Genomic DNA, 7,767 nt, shown 5'->3' with positions numbered 1-7,767 from the left:
CATAGCGACCCTATGTACAACAGCCCTAAACTCTGCTCTGTCCTGTGCTAATCACACTGTCTCTGACACTCCCATCCCGACTATCCCAGTCACTGAATCAATCCACCTCATAGAGGGCCTTCCCCTCCTGCGCCGTCCCTCCACCCTCCCAAGCATGATGTCCTTCTCCAAGGACCAGTCTCTCCTCACAACATGTCCAAAGTATGTTAGACAGAGCCTCAGAATCCTTGCCTCCAAGGAGCCACCCGGTTTAACCCTTTCCAGGACAAATCTGTTTGTTTTCCTAGCAGTCCATGGTATTCTCAATACTCTTCTCCAGCACCACAGCTCAAAGGCTTCAATTCTCCTTCTATCCTCCCTAGTCGTTGTCCAACTCTCTGATGTATAACAAGTGATTGTGAAGACCATGGCCTGTGTCAAACGCACCTTAGTCTCCAGAGAGACACCATTGCTCTTCAGTCCTTTGGAGAGGTCCCTAACGGCAGACTTTCCCATGGCAATGCGCCTTTTAATTTCCTGGTTACTGGTGCCAAGTGTGTTGACTGTGGAGCCAAGCAAACTAAATAAAGCCATGTACAATCTCAATCTCTTCACCATCCATCCTGATGCTGCCAATTGGTCCAGTGGTGAGAATCTTTGTCGTCTTGACATTGAGCCTCAATCCATATTGGAGGTTGCAGTCCTTGACGCTCTGCAGCAGGTGCTTCAGGTCCTCTTCAGTTTCAGCAAGCAGGGTTGTGTCATCTGCATAATGCAGATTGTTGATAAATCATCCACCAATCTTGACCCCACATTTCTCCTCATAGAGCCCAGCCTCCCGGATAATCTGTTCTGCATATAGGTTGAAAAGGTATGGAGATAGGATGCATCCCTGGTGTATGCCCTTCCCAATTTTGAACCAAGTGTTCCCTTGCTCTGTTCTGATGACTGCCTCCAAGTATAGGTTTCACATTAGCACGATCAAGTGTTCTGGGATTCCCATTCTTCTCAAACATGTAAATTTTTTGAGGTGACCAAGTTTGTGGTAAGTTAGGAAACAAGCACTATGGCAATATTCAAACTGTGGACCACCTGAACCTAAATCATGAGAACATCTATGGGAAAAAAATAACTCAAAACAAAAGGGGGAGAAATAAACCCAAGAAAACAAAATCTTACACCTATCTCTCTTTATGACTGCAAAACCAGACTCTCTGGAAAATTAACATTTTCATAATAAAATGTAGTGCTATTTATCCTCACTGAAATTGAAAACAGCTGCAGCTCTCAGAGCACATGACTAAAGTCTGGCCTTGGTCCTGGCCTCTCTTGGGGAGATCTCTTTAGTCCTCTCCTATGTTCACTATTGTCCATTTCCCAGAGGTCCTCTCAGAGCTTCTAGTCACTAAACATGATCTGAGAATATCTGAGAGTACAGTGCATTTTCAGAAAAGTCCTGCTGCTAGCTTTAGGGAGACCTAAATTCCAGCATGTTCTTCCTGGATAAAGCCTGGCACAGTTAGAACATCATGGCACTCCTTTGTCTTTTCCTACCTATCCGGTAGGACTGTGGCCACTCCCTTTTCTTTCCATTCTTACCCTGAAAGTAATAGACTTTCAAGACTTAATTCATTGTTGTGACCTTAAGAGATGGTTGGCCAATCCCAGAGATTGCCCTTCTGTCTGATTTGCTTGTTTCCTATCAGCTTCATTAAATTGTTTTTGTCTTTGTATCTTCAGCTTTGAGATGAATGGCTAGGATATAGCAAATGAATGCTCAAGAAACACATAGTGACTCATTAAATTATTACAAATTCTCACCTCCTACATCTGTTCAAATAAACTAATAAGCCAAATATTAATAAAATATTAATCAATGGATAGAAGATAAACAAGCTGATGAATACAAATATGCTTCTTATATTTCTAAAACTTAGCCTATGTCAAGTGACATGACTGAACCCAAAGGCAACACCTTTTGAACAATTGGAATCCACTAGTGGTTCTGTGGGAGAAAGATGGACAGTCTTCTCCCATGTGATTTATAGCCTGGAAAAATCCAGGAATGGGGTTGATGGGTTCTCAACTAGACAATGAGTGAGAGAGTGGGTGACCTACTTTGTAAGGAGTCTTAGTGGTGTCTTGCTAACTGAAAGATCTGTGGTTCAAATCCACCAGTCACTGTGAGAGAAAGAAAGGCAGTATCCTTCATAAAGGTTTATGGTTTCATAAACATGATAGAGGGTTATCATGAGTCAGAATTTGTTTAATAGTAGTTTTTTGTTTTCTTTTTAAACCCACAACTGAATGGATTGAGAAATTGTGGTATATTCACACAAGGAATACTATGCAGCATTCAGGAACGACAATTTAGAAATATACTATATAACTTGGGAGAGGCTGGAGAACATTTTGCTGAGTGAACTAATACAATCTCATATGGAAAGATTCTACATAAGACCATTATTGTAAAAATAGAAAGATAACTAGTAAAACATGTATGGGGATTCAAAAGGGGAAGAAGTGGGAGCAGAGGTATGAGAAAGATAGGAGCAAAACCACAGGGTTGCACAATTTGGTGGGTAGAGGGAGGGCATAAAGGAAATGGAAAAGACACAGCAGGGACATGAAAAAACAGGGTAATGGTGAGTATAGTCCAATGGTGATTAATTTTATAAAACATAATGAATGGGAATGATTGTATGAAACGCAATGTGAATGTAGAACAGTGTGAAACACAATGTAAGCAACTAACAAGAAAATGAAAATTAAAAACAAACAAATTTAAAAATTGCTTACAAACCCACACACCCAACACACCCACACTCAACCCAAAAACTGCTATGTGGGCATTGAGAAGAATGTGAATCTCAGAACTTGTAATTGTGTTCATGTAAAACCTTAATTGTGTTCATGTAAAACCTATACTTAGACCAAGAATTTGTTGTATGAACAGAGCAAGGGGACATTGCATGCTTTAAAATAAGAGAAGGGTGTGTATCAGGGTTATAGCCTCTCTCTGTATCTATTCAATTTATATGCTGAGAAAATTATTTGAAAACCTGGACTCTGTGAAGAAAAATGTGACATCAGGATTGGAGGAAGGCTTATCAATAACCTACATTATGTCAAATGATATAACCTTGCTTGCTGAACGTGAGGAAGCTTTGAAGCACTTGTTGCAGAAGATCAAAGAATGTAGCCTTAAAATGGATTACATCTCAATGTCAAGAAAACAAAAATTTTCACCTTTGGACTGACAGGCAACATCATGATACATGAAGAAAAATATGGGAGTTGTCAACGATTTTATCTTACTTGGATCCACAATCAACAGCTTTTGCCAGCAGTCAGAAAATCAGGACACATATTGCATTCAAAAGTCTGCTGTCAGAGACCTCTCCAAATTATTGAGGAGCAATGATGTCAGTTTTAGGACTAAGGTGTATCTTATTCAGGCCATGATCTTTTCAATTACTTGCTATGAATTTGAGAGCTGGACAATGAGTAAGGATGGCAGAAGAAATGTTGTTTATGAACTGTGGTGTTACAAAAGAGTATTGAATACCCCATAGACTTCCAAAACAACAAATAGGTATATCTTGGAAAAGGTGCAATGAGAGTGCTTCTTGGAAGCAAGGAGATAAAGCTTCATCACATATACTTTGCTCATGTCTCACATGTTGCTGGGAGAGGCTGTTCCTTGGAGAAGACATTATGCTTGGAAAAGTGGAGGGTTGGTGAAAGAGAGGAAAACCCTCAACCAGATAGATTGACACAGTGAATACTACAATGGGCTAAAGTGTGTCAGGAAGTGTAAGGATGGCACAGGATAAGACAAGGTTCAGATCTGTTGTTCATAAGGTCATTATGGGTTGTACTTGACTCAACAATACCTAACAGCAAAAATGTGGACATAAAGAGTAGGATCCCTTGGTTCATTCATGTTCATAACCTAGCTCTTATTGTATTTGGCACGTAATCACACTCATTCACTCATTGCTTTTGAATCACAATCGACTCTTAGCTGACCCTCCAGTGGGTTTTCAGCAGATGTCAACTATACAGAAGAAGATTGTCCATCTTTCTCCTGTGGAACAGTTGGCTGGTTTGAATCATTTGCCTTTGAGTTGGCAATAAAACTCTTAACTCACTAGGCACATAATAGCACTTGGTCAAAGCACTGCAAAATGCCCATTGCCATCAAGTCAGAAACAACTCACCGCTGACCCTCCCCAGGGGGTTTTCTGGTCCTCTAAATTGTACAGGAAAAGACTGTTATTTTTCTCCCACAGAACTACTCTACAGATTTGCTGGTGGATTCGAACCAGCAGAGAGGAACAACTTTTTTTTTTTTTAAATGTCAATGAACATTTACAGAGATTTTGGATTTCCATTCATTCATTGTTGCACTTTTCTCCCCGTCCACCCCAGTCCTACCCCCATCCCCAGTTCGCTCTTCTTGAAAAGCAAAGGGAAAAACTCCTTCATTGGTATACAATCCCCCTGCACCCCGCACCCCCACCCCGAGTATACTCCACTCTGCAACCCTCATTCCGAACTCTTATGATAATCATAATGTCTTAAAATATACAACTTTTGTTTAGCAATCCCACTCCCTATGGACCAGGCCATGAGAGCTCCCTAAAATTCAAGAAGTTACCTCCCATTCACCCCATGTGCTCATCTAATACAAGCAGAAAAGACAGTATCTCACGGTCTTTTCTGGAAGAACAGTGTTTTTTTTCAGGCAGAGTTCAAAGACTTTTCCTAAGTTCTAGAGCCGCCTAGAGATGCATACAGGACAAGACAGAAAGCACGGCCTCTCATATAAAGGAATTAGCTAATAGCAGACACTAGAGCATCTGAATATGCTGTACTGGACGGCAGGTATAGGTCACCCAAGGAGGGTCACAATTTGATTCTCTCAAATTCCAGAGATTCTGTATTCACATGTCATCTTCCACCAAAAATTTTGCTTGCTGAATCTCTAGCTACTGTATAGGAGAACAATCGAGGAGGTCTTTGCAATGATTAAAGCACATTGTATTATATTTTTAGTACAGTCTTTGCTCAACCATAGGTAGATCACTCTTTTGCACAGGTTGTAATGCAACATGTAGTGGGTAGGGGGCAATGCTGATTTGCAATATCAATGAAAGAGGCAGAATTTCAGAAGAGGAGACTTAGGCAAATTTATGAGGTCCCCCGGAACCAGTTGATGGAACATTATTGCAATAACAACAAAACAATAACCACCATCACCATCAGTATTAACGACCATCTATTTCATGGTTGATGTGTAGCAGCATTGATTCTTTGAAACAAAGTCTTCTGATTTTTAGTCTGTTACGTTTTCTGTTATACCGTGATAAAATTTGTCTCAAAAGTATTTTTTTTGTCTAAAATAGTTACATATGTTACTTATCAGTATAATATAATGTTCTTGTAAATACTAAAGCTTAAAACCATGGGAATTTAATAAGGTAAAAATTCTCCTCATTCCAATCTCTTCCTACGTTTAAATAATGTTAACAAGTTAATATATAGTATTACAGTTTTTATCTGCATAGCTTCTACCTGTATTTTTAAAAGAAATAAAAATATACTATCAACATTATCTTTCCCATTTAAAGCTTTATGAGTGTTTACCTAGCTTTGCTCCATGCATTAACTGGACTAGATTGTGCTAATATTATGCTCAGCTTTTGTGGATTAATGTATGTGAACTGTTTTTAAGTTTTAGTCCTTAAGCCTTTAACAATTGTTCCTCTATTCTTTCCCAGATTAGCAGTATTGTGATTTTAGCCCTTTTAATTTTTAACACATGGTATGATTCAAATCATTGAGTCTTAGCATCTGTCAATGATAAGATCATTCTTTTTAGTGGTACAAGGATGGTTGCCAATAATGTGGCAGAATTTGGCTTTTTATTGTTATGTTATTAATGACTGCAAATGAGAATTTATGGGTAATACAGTTTTTTTCCTACTTAAGCTTCACTCAATTTCCTGAAATTTCTTTTTAAGTTTTCACACAAAATTAGAAATAAGATCTTGGATTTTTCCAAACAAAATATTTTTTCTTTATTCTCAAAATTTGAATTCTGAATCATATGCAGATCTAGCTACCAATAAGCATTGCCTAGTCCTGCACATGTTGCCTGGTAATGTCTTATTCTATTATATATACAGTCACCATGAATTGGAGCTGACCTGACAGTAACTAACGATAGCTAACAATACACTCTAACACCATGAACATTGTGCGTTACCCCCCACCCTCTGCTATCATTATGACAGAATAAGGGAGGCTGGAGTAAGCAGTGCATGTTGTTGTTAGGTGCTGTTGAGCCTATGAGTGAACAACAGATCTGAGCTCTGCTTTTTCTTGCACCATTCTCATCATCCCTGACACAGTTGAACCCATAGCCACAGTCAGTGCACCAATCCTCCTTTTTGCTGACTCTCTACCTTTCCAAGCATGACGTCCCTCTCCAAGGAATAGCCCCTCCAAAGTATGTGAGGCAAAGCTTTGCTCTGCTTGCCTCTAAGGAGCACTCTGGTTGTACTTTCTCTAAGACACATATATATTTATTCTTTTGGCAGTCCACGGAGTATTCAACACTCTACTATAACACCTCAACCGAAAGACATTGATTCTTCATCTGTCATCCTTGGTCATTGTTTTCAGATACATACCATAGCTTGAATCAGGCACACCTTAGTCTTCAAACTGATATCATTTGCTTTTCAGGACTTTGGAGAGGTGTTGATTGTGGCTCCAAGTAAGATGAAATTGGTAAGTGCTGTCAAGTATAACCCACAGAGACCCTATGAACAACAAATATGAAACCTGTTCTATCATGTGCCATCCTTATCATCTCTGACACACTTGAGCCCATTGCTGCAGTCACTGTGTCAATCCATCTCATTGAGAACCTTCTCCTTCACTAATACTTCACCTTCCCAAGCATGATGTCTTTTTCCAAGGAACAGTCTCTTCTAACATCATGCACAAAGTAACTGAAGCTTGGTGTGTTGTAGACAGTGAGACTGGCTTCAGATAGGACAGGTTTTAGGGTTCAGAGTTAGTGTACATACCGTCTTTATGAGTTACAAGTGATTCAATGGCACATAACAACAACAACAACAATAACAACAACATATAGATTTAGAATGAATCTATATAAACTGTGTTGCTCGATACGGTGGGTGGGGAGTGTAGTGTGCTACTCCAGATATCCTGGCTTGATAATTCAGTTCTGCATGGTGCTTTCAGTTTTCCTATTGGTAGGAGATTAGAAATTTTTCCTTCTACCTTATCATGTTCCTTACTTCTATAAATAAATGGAAAGACATGATGCATATTGTACTAAATCCTATGCTTTTTCCATTAGAATTTACCACATAAAATTCAGCGTGGTGCATTGCAAAAGTTCACTTATTTTCTATGGTTTTTTTAATGAAATAGATTAAAAATAGAAGGGAATTTAACTGCTATAAATGTGTGAAGCATATTGTGAGGTTCCGCAATGAGCAATATGAATGATTATTTTTGTTGTTGAGAGCCTTTTCTTCTTCATGGTCTTCTCTGTTTTAAAATGCCATGCTCAAAATAATCACACGAATAATCATAGTTTTAGTACTATCATATTCCTGACCAATTTGCAAGAAAAGAAATGCACATAATGACAGAATAGTTTATTAAGAGCTGGTGAGGTTGTGGAGAAACTGGAACCCTTATTCACAGTTGGTGGGAGTGTAAAATGGTGCAACCACTGTGGAA

The sequence above is a fragment of the Elephantulus edwardii genome, unplaced genomic scaffold (assembly GCF_000299155.1).
Source record: "Elephantulus edwardii isolate Elephantulus edwardi_28Jun2011 unplaced genomic scaffold, EleEdw1.0 scaffold00042, whole genome shotgun sequence".
Taxonomy (NCBI): Eukaryota; Metazoa; Chordata; class Mammalia; order Macroscelidea; family Macroscelididae; genus Elephantulus; species Elephantulus edwardii.
Note: the sequence above shows the minus strand (reverse complement) of the source record.